The 20,952-nt window shown below is 38.4% G+C and overlaps 1 protein-coding gene and 1 pseudogene across 2 annotated transcripts in view; one reads left to right on the top strand and one right to left on the bottom strand.

Annotated features, from left to right (window-relative positions):
- Positions 1 to 6,350, bottom strand: part of LHFPL1 (LHFPL tetraspan subfamily member 1) — a 50,535-nt gene extending 44,185 nt beyond the window's left edge. For both annotated transcript variants that reach the window (XM_035288714.3, XM_002763167.7), the window contains exon 1: positions 6,257 to 6,350. The gene's annotated coding sequence lies outside the window, so the exon portion shown is untranslated. The remainder of the gene's footprint in view (positions 1 to 6,256) is intronic.
- Positions 6,351 to 18,203: 11,853 nt separating this feature from the next.
- LOC100399304 (high mobility group protein B3 pseudogene) lies at positions 18,204 to 18,807 on the top strand (annotated as a pseudogene).
- Positions 18,808 to 20,952: the final 2,145 nt, after the last annotated feature.

Genomic DNA, 20,952 nt, shown 5'->3' on the forward strand with positions numbered 1-20,952 from the left:
TTACAGTATTACCCAAAAGTATTACAATTAAAAGCCTCCACTATTTCCCATAGAGAATTTTAAAAAATGTTGAAGAATCAGGAAAGAATTCCAGGGAATATAGAAGGAAACCCAATTTCTCCAGAGAGAGTGCATCAGAACAAGAACATGATTTGTTTCAATCTCAGCACTTGAAGTCAAAACTAACTGAATGTCCCTCATAGACATCATCACCTGGAGATCAAAAGTCCCAGGATGAAGCAAAAAGAACAAATCTAGAGGCATCACACTACCTGATTCCAAACTATGCCTGATTCCAGACTATAGGGCCATAGTCACCAAAACAGCATGGCACTGATATAAAAACAGGCATATAAATCAATGGAACAGAATAGAGAACCCAGAAACAAACCCAAATACTTACAACAAACTGATCTTTAACAAAGCAAACAAAAACATAAAGTGGGGAAAGGACACCCTTTTCAACAAATGGTGCTGGGATAATTGGCTAGCCACATGTAGGAGAATGAAACTGGATCCTCATCTCTCACCTTATACAAAAATCAACTCAAGATGGATTAAGGACTTAAACCCAAGACCTGAAGCTATAAAAATTCCAGAAGACAACATTGAAAAACCCCTTCTAGACATTGGCTTAGGCAAGGATTTCATGACAACGAACCCAAAAGCAAATGCCAATAAAAACAAAGATAAATAGCTGGGACCTAACCTAATTAAACTAAAGAGCTTTTGCACGGCAAAAGGAACAGTCAGCAGAGTAAGCAGACAACTCACAGAGTGAGAGGAAATCTTCACAATCTGTGCATCTGACAAAGGACTAATATCCAGAATCTACAACGAACTAATACGAATCATTAAGGAAAAAGTAAACAATCCCATCAAAAACCGGGCTAAAGACAAGAATAGACAATTATCAAAAGAAGATATACAAATGGCCAACAAACATATAAAAAAATGCTCAACATCACTAATGATTGGGGAATGCAAATCAAAACCACAATGTGATATCACCAAACTCCTGCAGGAATGGCTGTAATCAAAAAATGAAAAAAACAGTAAATGTTGGCATGGATGCAGTCAACAGGGAACACTTCTACACTGAGAGTGGGAATGTACACTAACACAGCCACTATAGAAAACAGTGTGGAGATTCCTTAAAGAACTAAAAGTAGAATCACCATTTGATTCAGCAATTCCACAACTGAGTATCTACCTAAAAGAAAATAAGTCATTATTCAAAAAATATACTTGCACAAAAATGTTTATAGTAGCACAATTCACAATTGCAAAATTGTGGAACCAACCCAAATGTCCATCATTCAATGAATGGAGAAAGAAATTTTGATATATATATACACACATATATGTAATACATATACAGACATATACATAATACATATGTATATATTCCATCATATATATACACATATGTAATACATATACATATATACATAATACATATGTATTACATATATGTGTGTGTATATATATGATAGAATACTATGCAGCCATAAAAAGGAATAACAGCATTTGCAGCGACCTGGATGAGATTGGAGACTATTACTCTAATGACGTAATTCAGGAATGGAAAACCAAACATCTTATTTCTCCTTGATATGTGGAAGCTAAGCTATGAGGATGCAAAGGCATAAGCGTGATATGATGGCCTTTGGGGGCTTGGGGGGAAGAGTGGGATGGGGGCAAGGGATAAAATACTGCAAACATGATGCAGTGTACACTGCTTGGGTGATGGACACACCAAAATCTCACAAATCGCCACAAAAGAACTTACTCAGGTAACCAAATAACACCTGTACCCTAATAACTTATGGGAAAATAAAATTTTTTAAAAAGTCCCAGTATGACAACCAGTAGGAGGGGCAGAGAACTTAAGGCAGAGGAACACACTATGTCAGTGTGTAATACCAAGACTACAGTAGAAATGAGAGGAAGGGTTGTAATTATATGGTTGTCCTCACCTGTGACAAATGAAGCTAATAAACTACAATACTATCAACTACTGTCACCACAATTTCAGTTTAAAAGTAACGTTTTGAAGCCAAGACATAGGAAGGCAAATTCTCAAAATTCATTTTAAATTAAATGTGTTTAGGTTTAGAAAAACTCATTGTTCTTCAGAATTTAGATGAAGTACTTCCAACTTTAGGAAAAATTCATAGTCCTTATTTCATTTAGAACTAGGGTAACCAACCATGCCTGTTTTCCTGGGACTCAGGGGTTTCCTGGGATGTGGAATTTTCAGTGATAAAACCAGGAAAGTCCCAAACAACCTTGGATGAAGTGGTCAACCTATTTTCAAATATATTTAGGACTAGAGATGTCGTGAGCTAGCACAACCCATGGACAGCAGGTTGAGAATCACTGCCACAGATAATTTTCTAATATTCTCTTTTCAGGACTCAAACAATGTAAAGTTAAAAGTGATCATGGAATTAAACCTTGGAGATACGTAGCTTATACACTTTAAATGCAAACCTTTCTAAATCATAAACTTGACTTGAATGCAGTAAAGGAAGAGACCTCAGAGATCCAATTGCTTAATGGTTCTGAACACAATATGAGTCTCAGCCCAACTTCTCTTGTGGCTGGATAGAAAAGCTGCACCACACATGGAGTCCGTTCACACACACTGCTTTATGTTCACATGTGCTGGTCAGCGAAGTATATTCTAGAAATGTTTTTAATTATGCCACCTGCAATAGAGTAGTCTCCTTCATGATAACCCTCCAATGTAATCCAAGTTTATTCCCATAAACTGGCTAAGTCACTTTAAATAAGTAGAAATCACAAACAATGCTATATTTTATTGTATCTTAATTCCTGTTGTATACTTCATGTATGTAACAGCTTTGTTTCCCTGACCTGGAATATCCAGCCAAACAGTCACACTGGATTTCAGTAACCAAGAACTCACCTTGATGCTCCCACTGAGTGGTCCAGGTACCAGGCATTGATAGGATTGGAGTTGAACCTCTCTCTTTTGGTGTCACATTATCCCTCATTCCTCAGCTTTGTTTTATCTGCTAGATGGGCCACAAGCCTGTTTCTAAGACTGGTCGTATAAGATGCAGTGAATGTGGCCAGAAAGTTGCAATAAATAGGACAAAAGCATGAGTTCTGTTCTGAATTTGCTATCCTTACTAAAGCCTAATGTCTGCTCATCTTTAGAGATATGCTAGCGATTCTAGCACAGCCTTGTGGGTAGAAGTCAAGAAACCCACCTAAACCATACATGGCAGATGGTTATCTCACTACTTTCAAAGAACTCCAGGAAAGGAGAATCTATAATATATCTTAGTAGCTTAACTCTCACTGTAGATAAATCATTTGTTATATGCCTTTATAAACTTTTCTTGTTGCAACCTAAGGCCAGATCCTTTTGTTGGGTCCTCAGAGGGAATGGAGAACAGCTAGACACCATCTTCCAGATGAGAGCCCTTCATCAACTCAGATTACCGGCAGGAGACCTTTAGCCTCTTTCCTCATAATGAGCATTCTCCCTCTCCCTGTGGTATCCAATTGCCAAGCCTTTAATCATTTGTTTTCAATTTTTTTCACTTCTTGTATACCTATTCATGTATGGGCACTTACAATGAAGTATCAATGAAAGTGAAGTGTTGCTTTTGTATTTCTCTTGGTAGAGAGAAACAAACCTACTCCTTCCTCTGTCACCTCTGCCCTAGTACCCACAAAAAAAATGACACAAATCCTTTTATTCCCAGTTGAGCTTGTTGTTAAACTTCTGAGTTAGAGAAAGCACTGCCTTTCCAAAGGTAAGAGGGTCTGGGCAAAACAGAAAGCAAATTAAAGACTAGAATGCGAAGTGGTAAGAAAGGGAGTCAGTGACTTAACAGCTGCTGAGGGAAACGTGTGCAAGACTGCTGGTTTAGGACTGGTCTGTGAAGAGCAGCTTTCTTGGCACTGGTGTTGGCAAAGGAATGTGAACAGGCCTTTTTCCTCACGCCCCCAGACAGTGTGCATTGTCTTCCTGCCAATCCTGTTACAAATACATCTTACTCAGTGTTGAGACTTCCCTAGGAAATGAACGAGATATGTAGGCATATGTTTCCAGTGGGTAAATAGAGTCCTGCTCCAGAGAAATGTGTTGGACCGATGTGACTCCTTGTATCAAGTTGGGTATATAAGCAGCCTGACCATGCTAGATCTTTCTGCTTCAGATAAAGCTTCAAAAAAATACTGCTACTCCTCCAACATTTCTCTCCTCATTTTCTGCTGCCTGTCATCCTGAGGGGTTTCTTCTCCTCTGGCTATCTCCATGATGAGAGGTACTCTGAGTTCTCCTGTGCCTGAAATCATCTCATGATGTACTCTCTCAAAGTGCTTTATTTTCCATTTGCATCTTGGTGACTCTAAGATCTCTCTTTAGATTTAAGTCTTTTATTTCAAATTCCTCAGATTTCATGTTTGTTGGACCTCCTTCTGGGCCTTCATCCTTCCCTCCTGTTTTAGTCTGGGGTAGAAAGACTAGTAAAACTGCATTAGGTGAGTTTATGTATTTACTTCCATCTGTCCATCCTTAGTGGGAATACTCACAAGCAGGTAAGGCATTAAAAGGCAGGAAGCCATAGACGATGTGGAGAGAAAGGACTAACTGAGCAATTGATAACTTAGAAATGATCAACTCTAAATAGATATATTTGAAAATATAGATAAATAAATTTTAAAAGTGGGGTGCCAATGAGAGATATTCATCTCAGTTCTTACTCTGGCTAGACAGGTGCCAACACCTTCAGTGATCCACTGGTTGTCTAGGAGTTTTCTCTCACACTCTCAGGTGGTTAGAAACTACCCATATGAAGATCGCTGACAAGATGCTGTTAAGCCCTATTGACAATGGACTAACTGCTAAAGCATACCCCTACACCCTTAGGTATAACCCCAGCCCTGCTATCGTTGCCCATTAGTCTCTACCTCATCATGCAAGCTGGGAATAAAATGTCACCACAGCTGACCTCCATTGAGTGAATCTGGCCTATCTGGGAAGAAGATGGGCTGATTGCTTTTCCAATCACTTCAGAGAAGTTGAGGCAGCATGGTATATCAAGAAGGTTCTCAACAGAATCACTTTCCATGCTTGTTCAAAATGCAGACTATGTCACCTCCTCCTAGATTCACTGAATGCAAATTTATGGAAATTCACATTTTTTTAAATCCTCAATTAATTCTAATTGGAATTAATGATTGAGGAATACTGTTTTAGTGGGAGAGTCATGATTTTGGCATCAGATCAGAGACAGAGTCCTGAGGTCTACCCCTTACAGGCTATATGCACATAAAAAAGATCACTTAAAACCTCTGAGTTTCAGTTTCGTTTATAAAATGGAAATGATGAAGCATAAAATTCAAGTGAAACAACATCTGCACTATACCTAACACCAGAGAAGGTATCAATTCTCTCCCTTTCTACCAGAAAAGACCCTATTCTGTCATAAGTAATGGAAAAGACTTGAAACGACCTAAGAATTAGAACATGTCTCCTCTCCCCTTCTCTCCCCACAACTGCTCCATTGGTGATTTTTCCTCACCCCTAGGCTTCATTCTATTTTCAGGTCCCCACCACGAAATGAAACCATTTGGCTGAGTGTTCTTTGCAAGAATGGATTTATAGTTTAAGTATTTCAGGTTCTTCTGGAAATCATCATGCTTTGGCCCATAGTAGGAACTCATAAATATTTACCAAATGGATGCGTTCTTTTATTTCCAGCCTGACAGGCCTCAGTGTTTGCATTTCAGTTTAAATTCATTACCCCATCTCAGTCACATAACCCCTTAGATTTAGGCAAGTCTAGGAGATCAACCTACCACATTAGCAAACTGGATCCATTTTTACTTGTATAGACAGGTCAGAACAAAATCCCTCTCTCTGATCTCAGAAACAGGCACTTCCTGTCCTCAGGTTACCAACTCCCCTGGGGAAACCAAGTAGCACTTAACCCTTAGGTCCTCAAATCTTTTCAATATGAAATAGGAATCCAGCCCTGATTCATCTTAGCCTCTGTGCAAACAACGGACTATGAAGAAATAAAAAGCACCAGGCTGCCCTTGGGTAGAAAACGGCTTCTCTGAGCTTTGAGATGAAAGGACAGGAAGCCTGAGAAAGGAAGGAGAGAAGCCGGGTGGTGGGTGGGGGGGGTGGGGATGCTGAGCAAGGGGAGAGCAAAGCAGTTTCTTATCCAGCTGTTTGAATTACATTTGACCCAAGTTGCATATTTACCTTCTGACCACGAAGGCTGACTGACTCTCTCTTCAGGCTCAGATCTCAGAAACAACTTCTCACAGCTTGTTAGACAGGGATGGGAATCCTATCTGGCCTTTGCAGAGATGCCTGAAAACCTTGCTTTACCTTTGGGAGAGAGGGGCGGAGTCCAACCTAATGGGAATTAACTCCAAACACGCTGGAGACTTCAAACCCAGCCTCAGACATACAGGCACTTAAAATAGAAAGTAGCTTAGCAGGCAGAGTCCCCCCACCTCCAACCTCACAGCAGACCACTCAGCTCCGTGTGTATGTGTGTGTGCACACACACACACACACACAAGCAGACATGCCCACTGGAACTGCATATCTAACTTTCTCACTTGCTGCCCAAAAGCCTGCTGAGGAACACACATTCTCTTAATTTTCCTCCAATGCCCTAAATAATCTCCAGCATGGTAGGTAGCAGACCCGTGTAGCTGGAAGTGACTGAGATAACACATACCTCATTAGGGTAAGGCAGAACAACCTCTTGTCCCCAAACTGATTTCCATTGCTTAATGGGGAAGGTGCATCAGCAGAGCAATCTTTGGCTCCAAGATGTAGTGAGCTTATATTTAAGAATTTGTTGGAATCATACATTGAAAGAACAGCTAATATGTTTTTAGACTAATAGTACAATCAAAAGTCTGTAATCCCAGTGCACTAATAACTGCTCCTCTGCTTTGGAAAAGAGCTGAGTGGTCTGGAGATGAATGGAGCTTTGCCTGATGTTTTACTCCAACCTGATGTCATATTTCCCACCTGTGAATGTCCCTGGCACTTCCTATTTGGGGAAACTTCTTATCTTCTACCTTGCATTATTATTATTATTATTATTATTATTATTATTATTTGCATACCTGTCTCTTTTCCCCTCCTAGATGTCCTGTGAACAGGGAACTTTGCTGAACAAATCCAAATGAGTTAGAAGGAAGAATGGTTAACTTAACAGAGCACACTGGACTGATCCAAAGTATCTATGCTTCTCTGATGGCCCAGTTCCCTTACCAGAATGCGACAAAAGTGATTAGGCCTATTCTCTATCATTTTGGGGGCAACAATTCAAGATATGACTGTAAATTAAAATATTAATTGTACCATGATTCTTTAATGAACTTACAACTTTAATGAACTTCATCAAAAATTGTACAACATTATCATTTGTACTCCGAAAATATGTACATGTATTACGTACCAATAAAAACAGATTTAGTGGCTAGGTACGGTAGCTCATTCTTGTAATCCCAGCACTTTGGGAGGCCAAGGCGGGCGGATCACTTGAGGTCAGGAATTTGAGACCAGCCTGGCCAACATGGTGAAACCCCATGATTTTCTATCATTTTGGGACAATAATTCAAGATATGACCGTAAATTAACATATTAATTGTACCGTGATTCTTGAATGAACTTACAAAGTTTCTCCTGCCATCTGTGTATATGACCTGCATCCTGCCTTTTATCTGTGATATAATCTTACATTCATGCATGCATTTGTCTATCTAGCAACTTTCCATCAGCCATTTTTACCATTTTTTTACCTGACATAGTGATAAATCACATTTCCATCTTTAATCATGGCTTACTGAGGCCATCATGTTTCTAGGGGGAGCAAAGATGACCCCTTAGATGGAATGTCAGACTTTTGGGAGTGTAAGCCCCCCAACTAAGTTTTATAATCTCCCGGGTGTTATTCCCTTAAGAACGATTGCTTCAGACACAGGATTATGTAAAAAGAAATGAGGCCCTGCTTCATTAAAAATAGGTTAACATTAACTGACACGTAGTAACTGTGTGAGATATAGCTGAAAATATTGACATATAAAAAAGAGATGATCTCCACTCTATGCACAGCAGCAAATATTGCCCTTTGCTTAGTGACTACACCTGCCATTTGGGGAACCTATCATTCATTGAAACTCCCAGAAAAGTACCATTTTACTTTCCTCTTTTTTTTTTTTTTGAATTTTCTTTTTTTTTTTTTTAAATTTTTTATTGGATTATAGGTTTTGGGGTACATGAGCAGAGCATGCAAGACAGTTGCGTAGGTACACACATGGCAGTGTGCTTTGCTTTTCTTCTCCCCTTCACCCACATTTGGCATTTCTCCCCAGGCTATCCCTCCCCACCTCCCCCTCCCACTGGCCCTCCCCTTTTCCCCCCAATAGACCCCACTGTTTAGTACTCCCCTTTCTGTGTCCATGTGTTCTCATTTTTCATCACCCACCTATGAGTGAGAATATGTGGTGTTTCATTTTCTGTTCTTGTGTCAGTTTGCTGAGGATGATGTTTTCCAGATTCATCCATGTCCCTACAAATGACACAAACTCATCATTGCTGATTGCTGCATAATATTCCATGGTGTATATGTGCCACATTTTTCCAATCCAGTCTATTATCAATGAGCATTTGGGTTGATTCCAGGTCTTTGCTATTGTAAACAGTGCTGCAATGAACATTCATGTACATGTGTCCTTATAGTAGAACGATTTATAGTCTTTTGGATATATACCCAGTAATGGGATTGCTGGGTCAAATGGAATTTCTATTTCTAAGGCCTTGAGGAATCGCCACACTGTCTTCCACAATGGTTGAACTAATTTACACTCCCACCAACAGTGTAAAAGTGTTCCTTTTTCTCCGCATCCTCTCCAGCATCTGTTGTCTCCAGATTTGTTAATGATCGCCATTCTAACTGGCGTGAGATGGTATCTCAATGTGGTTTTGATTTGCATCTCTCTGATGACCAGTGACGATGAGCATTTTTTCATATGATTGTTGGCCTCATATATGTCTTCTTTCGTAAAGTATCTGTTCATATCCTTTGCCCACTTTTGAATGGGCTTGTTTGTTTTTTTCCTGTAAATCTGTTTGAGTTCTTTGTAAATTCTGGATATCAGCCCTTTGTCAGATGGGTAGACTGCAAAAATTTTTTCCCATTCTGTTGGTTGCCGATCCACTCTAGTGACTGTTTCTTTTGCCGTGCAGAAGCTGTGGAGTTTCATTAGGTCCCATTTGTCTATTTTGGCTTTTGTTGCCAATGCTTTTGGTGTTTTATTCATGAAGTCCTTGCCTACTCCTATGTCCTGGATGGTTTTGCCTAGATTTCCTTCTAGGGTTTTTATGGTGCCAGGTCTTATGTTTAAGTCTTTAATCCATCTGGAGTTAATTTTAGTGTAAGGTGTCAGGAAGGGGTCCAGTTTCTGCTTTCTGCACATGGCTAGCCAGTTTTCCCAACACCATTTGTTAAACATGGAATCCTTTCCCCATTGCTTGTTTTCGTCGGGTTTATCAAAGATTGTATAGTTGTATGTATGTTGTGTTGCCTCCGGTGCCTCTGTTTTGTTCCATTGGTCTATGTCTCTGTTTTGGTACCAGTACCATGCTGTTTTGATTACTGTAGCCTTGTAGTATAGTTTGAAATCTGGTAGTGTGATGCCCCCCGCTGTGTTCTTTTTGCTTAGAATTGACTTGGCTATGTGGGCTCTCTTTTGGTTCCATATGAAGTTCGTGGTGGTTTTTTCCAGTTCTGTGAAGAAAGTCAATGGTAGCATGATGGGGATAGCGTTGATTCTGTAAATTACTTTGGGCAGTATAGCCATTTTCACGATATTAATTCTTCCTAACCATGAACATGGAATGTTTCTCCATCTGTTTGTGTCCTCTCTGATTTCGTTGAGCAGTGGTTTGTAGTTCTCCTTGAAAAGGTCCCTTACGTTCCTTGTGAGTTGTATTCCAAGGTATTTTATTCTTTTTGTAGCAATTGCGAATGGCGGTTCGCTCTTGATTTGGCTTTCTTTAAGTCTGTTATTGGTGTAGACGAATGCTTGTGATTTTTGCACATTGATTTTATATCCTGAGACTTTGCTGAAGTTGCTTATCAGTTTCAGAAGTTTTTGGGCTGAGGCAATGGGGTCTTCTAGGTATACTATCATGTCGTCTGCAAATAGAGACAATTTGGCTTCCACCTTTCCTATTTGAATACCCTTTATTTCTTTTTCTTGCCTGATTGCTCTGGCTAGAACTTCCAGTACTATGTTGAATAGGAGTGGTGAGAGAGGGCATCCTTGTCTAGTGCCAGATTTTAAAGGGAATGCTTCCAGTTTTTGCCCATTCAGTATGATATTGGCTGTTGGTTTGTCATAAATAGCTTTTATTACTTTGAGATACGTTCCATCGATACCGAGTTTATTGAGGGTTTTTAGCATAAAGGGCTGTTGAATTTTGTCAAATGCCTTCTCTGCGTCAATTGAGATAATCATGTGGTTTTTGTTTTTGGTTCTGTTTATGTGGTGAATTACGTTGATAGACTTGCGTATGTTGAACCAGCCTTGCATCCCCGGGATGAATCCTACTTGATCATGATGAATAAGTTTTTTGATTTGCTGTTGCAATCGGCTTGCCAATATTTTATTGAATATTTTTGCATCTATGTTCATCATGGATATTGGCCTGAAGTTTTCTTTTCTCATTGGGTCTCTGCCGGGTTTTGGTATCAGGATGATGTTGGTCTCATAAAATGATTTGGGAAGGATTCCCTCTTTTTGGATTGTTTGAAATAGTTTTAGAAGGAATGGTACCAGCTCCTCCTTGTGTGTCTGGTAGAATTCGGCTGTGAACCCGTCTGGACCTGGGCTTTTTGTGTGTGGTAGGCTCTTAATTGCTGCCTCAACTTCAGACCTTGTTATTGGTCTATTCATAGTTTCAGCTTCCTCCTGGTTTAGGCTTGGGAGGACACAGGAGTCCAGGAATTTATCCATTTCTTCCAGGTTTACTAGTTTATGCGCATAGAGTTGTTTGTAATATTCTCTGATGATGGTTTGAATTTCCGTGGAATCTGTGGTGATTTCCCCTTTATCATTTTTTATTGCATCTATTTGGTTGTTCTCTCTTTTATTTTTAATCAGTCTGACTAGTGGTCTGTCTATTTTGTTGATCTTTTCAAAAAACCAGCTCTTGGATTTATTGATTTTTTGAAGGGTTTTTCGTGTCTCAATCTCCTTCAGCTCAGCTCTGATCTTAGTTATTTCTTGTCTTCTGCTGGGTTTTGAGTTTTGTTGATCTTGCTCCTCTAGCTCTTTCAATTTTGACGATAGGGTGTCAATTTTGGATCTCTCCATTCTCCTCATATGGGCACTTATTGCTATATACTTTCCTCTAGAGACTGCTTTAAATGTGTCCCAGAGGTTCTGGCACGTTGTGTCTTCGTTGTCATTGGTTTTGAAGAACTTCTTTATTTCTGCCTTCATTTCGTTGTTTACCCAGTCAACATTCAAGAGCCAGCTGTTCAGTTTCCATGAAGCTGTGCGGTTCTGGGTCGGTTTCTGAATTCTGAGTTCTAACTTGATTGCACTATGGTCTGAGAGGCTGTTTGTTATGATTTCAGTTGCTTTGCATTTGATGAGCAGTGCTTTACTTCGAATTATGTGGTCAATTTTAGAGTAGGTGTGATGTGGTGCTGAGAAGAATGAGTATTCTGTGGATTTGGGGTGGAGAGTTCTGTAAATGTCTATCAGGTTTGCTTGCTCCAGGTCTGAGTTCAAGCCCTGGATATCCTTGTTGATTTTCTGTCTGGTTGATCTGTCTAGTATTGACAGTGGAGTGTTAAAGTCTCCCACTATTATTGTGTGGGAGTCTAAGTCCTTTTGTAAGTCATTAAGAACTTGCCTTATGTATCTACTTTCCTCTTTTTATCCTCTTTCCCCTGTGACTCCAGTTTCCTTAAGTGGAATAATATAGACACTTGGGTGCGTACTAAATAATAATCTAATATATTGGGCAAAGTTTTACTTCCTATTCTTAAATTAACAGTTGAAAGCTCTCTCAGAACAAAAAAAAAAGGGGCTTGCATCTGTGGCCCTTGATACATTTTCGATTAAAAATGCTCTTCAGCCTTGCTTTTATAAGATCATGTAGGAAGGCTTGAGAAAGGAACACTTCTTGTAATGTATTTAGGGGACGGGATGGTGCTAAAATGGAGGGATATTGGAAAGGGAACTAGGGAATACCTAAATCCTGCCTTTGATCAGTCTGAAATAAGAGATTCTGCAAGGGTAAGATGTGGGTGACAGGCGATTCTGATATATACCCCCATCCCCATCCCTCATTTGTCAAACACTGTTGCATACAATAGCATTTCCCAAATGAGATCAACACTCCCACAGCATTCTGCAGTCTAGACAAGGGGTCAGCAAGCCAGAGACTGTGCATGCCAAATCCAGTAGGCTGTCTGTTTTTGTAAAGTTTTATTGGCACACTCCCACAGTTTATTCACTTATGTATCATCTACAACTGCAGAGTTGAGTAGTTGTGACAGAGATCTTATGGTCCACAAAACCCAAAAATATTTACTAAGTGACTCTTTACAGAGAAAAGATGTTGACCCCTGGTTAAACACACACCAGTAGATTGCAGACATTATGTTGATTATGAGGAGGAAGAGGCTGGAAAAGTAAGAGAAAATGGTGAAATAAAAAGAAATGCTGCTTGCTGTCAGCTTTGTTAAGGTGCCAGTTAACCTACACTAGTTCTTTAAAATCTATTCCCTGTGAGTTAGCAACACACTGGAGTTCAGCTAAGCCGAATATTTTGTAGTCTTATGAAAAGGTATTTTTCTATTAATTATCCTTTGAACCTCTGTTGGTGTTGTTTTCCAACATATTTTAAGTCATTTTTTTTTCTTTTTTGTCAATGCTTCTTCTTCTCTTATTACTATGGAGAAATGTTCTGTTCTAGTCTTCCAAGACAGAAGCATTTATTTTGTAAAAATCATTTCTAGAATTCTATTGCCCTTGAACTTTGGGAAATTTATATGTACATGTTTGCAAATTTAAAATCATATGAATTCTATGACCTGTCGCCAATACAAGTTAAATATGGAAGATACCCCTTGCCTGTACTATAGTTTCAATTATAGATTGAAAACCTAGAGATGAAACTTATATTTCTTTGGTATATGAAAATGAGAACGAATAACACTTTTGTTGAGTTTCCTTTTTGACCTCAGAGGATGAACTGATAGTGTTAAGCAGTGATGTGGTGTACTGGTAAATGTTTAGTAACTGGCTTCAAGAGGCGGAGGGTAGAGGGCTGCCAAAGAGCCCTGATTTGTGGCATTTGCTGATTGCCATAGTATAAACACTGCCATCATGGCCAATTTCAGGCTACCAGCTTGACATCAGTAAAAGTAGAATGGGGAAGAAATATGAACAATTGATTCTTAGAAGTGGATAAAAGCCAGCTCCAGCATATCACCAGAACTCAGGTTCAAGAAGTTACTTTTATCTTGGTCTGTGTAGATTTATAAGCTACATACAATATTAACAAAAATGAGATTGCTATTATAGTTGTTTCATATGTTACACATAGGCTTGTCTCCACTACACAATATGTTTCAAAATATATTTTAAAATACATTTCAAAAATATTTTGCTGCACCAACTTTTAAGCTTTTGCAGTGCAATTTGTGTATTATTCAGAAGTAAACCAAAAATAAATTTGCTCATGGATCTTGCTGCCTGCTTTAACAGCTTTTGAGGGAGTGTTTTTATTATATTTATAGTAGATGAAAATAAAACAGATTGCAAATCCTTTTTTTAACTAGAATCATGTACCAAATTTTGGGTCCAAATTGTATAGGATAAGTTAAAGTAAATTTCATTATATTCACCACTATGAGTATCTTTCTGTAAGCATATTTATATTTAAATAAACTTTAAGAAACAGATTTAGGAAGGTAGAGAGTAGATTTGTGATTACCAGAGGCCTGGGAAACCAGTGGGGAAGGAGGATGAGTACAGGTTAGTTAGTGGGTGCAAATATACAGTTAGAATAAGACCTAGTGTGTGGTAGATCAGTAGGGTGACTACAGTTAACATTAATCTATTATACACTTCCAAATAGCTAGCAGAGAATAATTTCAATGTTCCTAAGATAAGAAAAAGAAAAATAGTTAAGGTGATGGATGTTCCAATTACCCTGATTTGATCTTTACACATTATATGAATGTATCAAATTATCATTTGTACTCTGAAAATACGCACATGTATTATGTACCAATAAAGACAGATTTAGTGGCCAGGTGCGGTAGCTCATGCTTGTAAATCCCAGCACTTTGGGAGGCCGAGGCGGGCAGATCACTTGAGGTCAGGAGTTTGCGAAAAGCCTGGCCAACATGGTGAAACCTCATCTGTAGTAAAAACACAAAAATTAGCTGGGCACAGTGGCAGGCACCTGTAATTCCAGCTGCTCGGGAGTCTGAGGCAGGAGAATCACTTAAGCCCAGAAATTGAAGGCTGCAGTGAGCTGAGATGGCACCACTGCACTCCAGCCTGGGTGACAGAGTGACACTCCATCTCTAAATAAATAAATACATACAGATTTAGTAAAAATTTCCAAGATGTTAGTACAAACTCTTAAAAAGTCCTATCTACCAGAATTCTATATACCTTGGGCCCTTGTATTCAAAGTACCCCAATGCTAAACTAATTATGAGATTGGTTTGCTTAGGAACAGAAAGTCCACTCTCTCATGGTCCAGCTAATGAAGATTTGAGTAGAATTTTACTCCTAAGGAAGTGTCATAAATGATGGTCCAGAGAGCTGAAAGAATAAATCCTCTCCCAACTTTCTCAACAGTATTTTCTCTGTCATTTGTCCTCATCCCACCTCTCTTACCACAAAGCCATCAGTGTCTTTCTAAGACTTTCTAACATAAACATCCCTCCCTTCTCAGTCAGCCAAACCCTATGGAGGAGTGGACATTGGTAGCATGGCTAATTTTCCGGACCACCTCTATTCATTTCCTGGAGAATTATTTCTAAAACTCAAGTTTTAGAAAATTCAGTGAAACAAGAGAAGTAGCATTTCAGAACCAAGAAATTGTTCTTGACTCTGTCTCTTAAGTCATGGAGCTTTGTCAATTTTGGGACCTCACTCACAGACTTTCGTTTCTAGGCATTTCATTGGTTATTACAGAATTACAATAGTTTCCTGGCTTTGCTGAATAGTAGAGCCAGCCAGGCTGCTCCAAAAGACCCAGGTAACCATACCACAGAAGGACATCAAAAGAGCTAAAAGGATGAACATATCTTTTGCCATTTCAGTGCTGGCTTACAGGCTGAAGGAAAAGTAAAGGCTACAAGATAGCCCCCCCCACCCCCTTGCCCAAAAAAATGCTCGGAAAATGAGACATAGAGCTCAGGAAATACACAGCAACCTTTTCTACAGGCGTAATCTGATAGGGCCAGTGGCTGGCCAGTGGAGACAGTGCTACAAACTAGCCTACTTGCCCACCAAATCCCATAAAGCAACAGCTGCAGGAAGCAAAGACCATCCAATAAGAAAAGCTCTACTCTATGAACCTCAGCTTTGTTCTCTGACTAAGTATTTGGGTGCTGGCTTAAGACCACCCCAGAGCACATTTGGGCATTTGCCTAGTGACCTGCAATATAAACCATTTTTTTTTTTTGGCAGTAATGAGTAAAGCAATTGACAGCCAAACAACTTTGTTTCACCACCTCTTGGGATGTAATTCTGATCGCTCGGAAAATCATAGGCACATTGGTAGATTCTAACATGCCTTCTATTTAGAAGATCTGCCCAGGAAGCTGTCATGAAGAGTATTTGCTGGAAATTACAAGCAAACATTGCCTAATCCTTGCAAGCAGGACTTGCCTTTTAATGAGTAAACATTCCTGAAATTTGAATAGTAACGTTGATCCTCACAATAACCTAATAAAATTAGCATTACCCCCATTTTCAGAGCAGGAAACTGAAGCTTAGAAAAGTTAAATGACTTTTCTGAAGCTACAGAGCTCTTAGGTCTGTTAGGTAATAGATTCAGGAAAAAAAGAATCTGGAGAAAGAAGAAAACCTGGATGAGGACAGAAGGCAGAGTTCCAAAGGGTGTAAGGGAAAGGGAGAAATATTTTATGAATCCTAAATTTCTACTTTGAGAAAATCGGTCCATAGATATATCTTTCATTAAAATAAGAACACGGGTACATAACAATGTCCCCACCTCTCCGCATTCTTTCTCCCCAGTAGTGGACAGTGAGGATTAGTAAATTATTGAGTTCAGTTTGACTATTAGGTTCAAAGCATCTCTGTACATCCCAGTGGAGATGTACAATACACATAGTTATATGGGTCTAGAGTTCAGGGGAAAATTCTAGGCTGAAAGTTCATGTGTGGAAGATACTAGACTAAAGGTAGATGATAGAACAAAAAAGTTTGTCAAATACAAGGGCCAGGGACAGGAGCAGCCCTGAGAAACACTCACACTTAAGGGATAGGTAAAGAAACAAGGACTTGTGAAGGATACAAAGATTGGTCTGTCCTCCCCCAACCACCCTGTTTCCCACATACCACAGCTTCTCAAGGACAAGAGCTGGCTCAGGAAGAAGTGGCTCAGGAAGGATGTGGAGACTGGGGGCAAAGTGGTTACATATCCTTCCAGCTTTGAGTGCTTTATCGACCAATTATTGTCCGGTGGTAACCAGGGATGAGCTGTGATAAACCAGTCTTACTCAGAAATAAAAAACTATTTCCAGCTTCCTTAACAATTCTTTTTCATTTTGAATGAGTTCTAAGGGGCGACTCAGTAGCTGACACTTGCTGTGCTTGGCAAAGAGCCATCAACTCTGCTACCACCTGGTTTTCTTTCTTGCTTTTAGACAAACTTTGAGGAAATACAGGGAGGCTGGAAGCAGATTCAAGCACCTTGAATTTGGCCTTGAGTAGCTTTCACGCCAGGTGTCTCTTGTGTCTTTCTCCTTTACTCTTGGGGGATACCACAATCTAAATTAATGCTTTGAGAATTGTTCCGCAAATCAAAGACTCTCTGTTTCACCTTGGGCAGTCATTTTCACCCTTCCAAGGGTTTAATTCTTCTACCTAAAGAAAAAGTTTAAAAATTTTTTAAAAAATCATTATACTATGGGAACAAATCATCCATTAAGTAGCAAAATAATTTTGAGGTAATTGTTATTGGTATTACTACTACTTGTGAGACCACTACTTTTATCCTATAATAATCTGTTGACCACCTGTTATGTGTCAGAGACTGGAGATACAATGATAAGAGTACAGACAAGATCCTTGCTCTCACAGAGCTCACATGTTAATAGGAAAGACAGCCAATAAAACAAGTGAACATTAATGTAATAGACAGATAAGTTTTAAAACATAAATAAAATTTGGTCATAAGATAGAGTGTTGGGGTGGGAATAAGGATGACTTTAGATTAGATGGGATAGTTTGAACACTCTGATGAGGTGATATTTCACATGAGACCAAAAAAATCAGAAGCCATCCATACAAAGAAGAGAGGAAAGACAATTTTAAGCAGAGAAAACCTCAAGTTATACAAATGATCAAAGTGTTTAAGGAACAAAAAGCAGGTTAAGGACAACTGTCTATTTATATGCCAAAGAATAACATTGAACCTCTACTTCATCTCACACCATATACAGAAATTAATTTAAAATGATCAAATAACTCAATATAGGGGCTAAAACCATAAACCTCATAGAATACATAGGTATAAGTTGTTGTGACCTTGAATCTGGCAATGTGTTTTAGATATGACACCAAAAGCACAAGCAACAAAGGAAAAGAAAGATAAATTGGACTTCAAAATTAAAAGCTTCTGTGCATCGAAGGACACTATCAAGAGAGTGAAAAGATAACCTACATGAGGGGAAAATATTTTCAAATCATGTATCTGATAAGGGCCTGGTATCTAAAATATATAAAGAACAAGAAGGCAGCCAAATTTTAAAACACACAAAAGGCTTGTGTATATATTTCTACAAAGAATATATGCAAAAGGTCAATAAGCACATGAGAGGGTGCTCAAAATTATTAGTCATTAGGATAATGCAGATAGAAACACATGAGATGGGCTAGGGAACAATACAGTCAGGATGGCTAAAGGTGACCACAAGAAACCAAAGGGCAAGATGTCTGCTTATGCCTTCTTTGCACAGATGTATAGAGAAGAACATAAGAAGAAAAACCCAGAGGTCCCTGTCAATTTTGCAGAATTTTCCAAGAAGTGCTCTGAGAGGCAGAAGACCATGTCTGGGAGAGAAAAATCTACATTTGATAAAATGGCAAAGGCAGATGAAGTACACTATGATTAGGAAATCAAGGATTATGGACCAGCTGAAAGAGGCAAGAAGAAGAAGGACCCTAATGCCCTCGAATGGCCACTGTCTGGATTCTTCTTGTTCTGCTCAGAATTCCACGCAAGATCAAATCCACAAATGCTGACATCTCTATTGGAGACATGGCAAAAAAGCTGGGTGAGATGTGGTTTAGCTAAACTGACAGTGAAAAGCAGCCTTACATCACTAAGGCAGCAAAGCTGAAGAGAAGTATGAGAACGATGTTGCTGACTATAAGTATAAAGGAAAGTTTAGTGGTGCAAAGAGTCCCACTAAAGTTGCCTGGAAAAAGGTGGAAGAGAAAGACAAAGAAGATGAGGAGGAAGAAGAGGAAGAAGAGGAGGAGTAAGAGAAGGAATAAAAAAACTTTATGTGTCACCTTGTGAGTATCTTAGAGTAGCAGAGTGTCATAATTGACACAGCTTTTATTTGAGAAGTGTCTGTTGCCCTCATTAAGTTTAATTACAAAATTTGATCCTGATCATATTGTAGTCTCTCTAAATGGTCTAGAAGTTGTCAGTCGTTTATATGAAGTGGCTGGGTGTCCAGAGCATCCTGAAATTGTATCAAACTCATTCATATTTCCAAATATTTTTAAAATGAAAAGGCGCTATGGTGTTCTCCCTATTCTGTGCACTTTGCGGTTGATGTGACAAGGCATTTAAAGATGTTTCTGGCATTTTTTTTTTTATTTTTAAGGTGGCATTAAGTCTATGGTTATTGGCTAGAAATGCTGAGTTATCAACTGTATATATCTATAATTTGTAAAAAGAATAAAGAACCCTAAGAAACTCTTCATGCTCTTTGTCTGGCCTTGAGGCTGGTGGGGAAAGATGCCTTTTGGAGGGGCTGTAGCTCAGGGTGTGCTCGAGGTTCTACCTGTTGACTTTTCACAGGCATCCATTTAGCCTCAGGTTGTCTTCTTTCTGTGTTTAGTGACATAGCATTCTGCTGCCATTCTTAGCTGTGGACAAAGGGGGGTTAGCTGGCATAAGAAGTATTTGTTTTTTGTTTGTTTGTTTTTTAGTAGAGTGCAGTAGTTTAAAAACTGTTTTTAAACAAACTATAGAATTCTTAATTGTCAGCAAAGCAAAGAGCCACTGGATCAATGAAAGTTTAACAGCCTTCTGCACTTAAATATGATTTGCAATGTTCTGTTATTTTTTTCTATGTTTAGAATGCTGAAAGGTTTTAAGTTAAACAATACTATACTTAAAAAATATATGATATATCACTTTTGACTCACTAGGATAGCTATAATAACAATTTTAAAAACAGAAAATAACTGTTGGGAAGGAATAGAGAATTTGGAACCCTTGTACTTTTCTGGTAGATGTGTAAAATCATGCAGCTGCTGTGAAAAACAGCTTGGCAATTTCTCAAAAAAAGTTACACAGAGTTACTATGTGACCTAGCAATTCTACTTCTAGCTATATACACCCCAAAATCAAAGCCAGGTACTCAGGCAAAAACTTGAGCATGAATATTCATGGTAGCTATGGATATTCACAATGTTTATAGTTTCATAGTGGCCAAAAAAATAGAAACAGCTGAAATGTTCACTAACCAATGAATAGATAAAATGTGCCAATTACATACAATGGCATATTATTCAGCCATAAGAGAAGGAAGTACTGATAAATACTACAGTATGAATGAACCTTGAAAACATTATGCTAAGTGAAATAAACTAGACACAAAAGGCCACAAATTAATTTCTTTTATATGAAATGTCCAGAACAGGAAAATTTATAGAGATAGAAAATAGATTATTGGTTGTCAGGGCCTGGGAGAAGCAGGAATGGACAGTGTAGGGAAGGAGGAATCTTTTTTTTTTTCAACCTTCATAAATTCCAGTTACAGCAGATCCCTGTAATAAAAGGCAGATTAAAAAGAGAAAAGCAAAAGGAAGTTTATTGCGATGTGTATAAAATACGTATTTATACTTACATAAATGTATGTATATTATATAGTTATATAAATATAAATACATATTATATATGTATAATATGTATTATATAGTTATATAAATATGTAATACATTATATATATTATATAATATATAATTATAATATATAATTTATATATGTTATATATACTTATATATTATATATAAGATTATATAATATATAAATATATGTAAATATACGAGTATATATAATATGTATATAACATACATATGGACAATACCCAGAGAATGAGTAATTTTCCAAAAGGTAGCTTTCAAGTCCACCTTATGTAGCACCATCAACAAACCACAGTCAGTTTTTAGAGAAGTGACAAGACAGTGGAGGAGGACTGTGACTCTCTAGGGGTGATAACTTGTGGGAAGGCAAATAAATGGCAGATGAAGACTTGTTAGTAAACCTTGTTAATGTAGATTTCTGTGTTGCCATCTCAAGGCGTGTGAGAATCTAAAACTTTCTTCAGTGGTTAGCCTTTGTTTTCCCTGGTAGAAAGGACAGGTGGTGTATCTTTTGTCTTTGTAAATGTATGTTCTGTTTTT

Source organism: Callithrix jacchus, chromosome X (genome assembly GCF_049354715.1).
Source record: "Callithrix jacchus isolate 240 chromosome X, calJac240_pri, whole genome shotgun sequence".
Classification (NCBI taxonomy): Eukaryota; Metazoa; Chordata; class Mammalia; order Primates; family Cebidae; genus Callithrix; species Callithrix jacchus.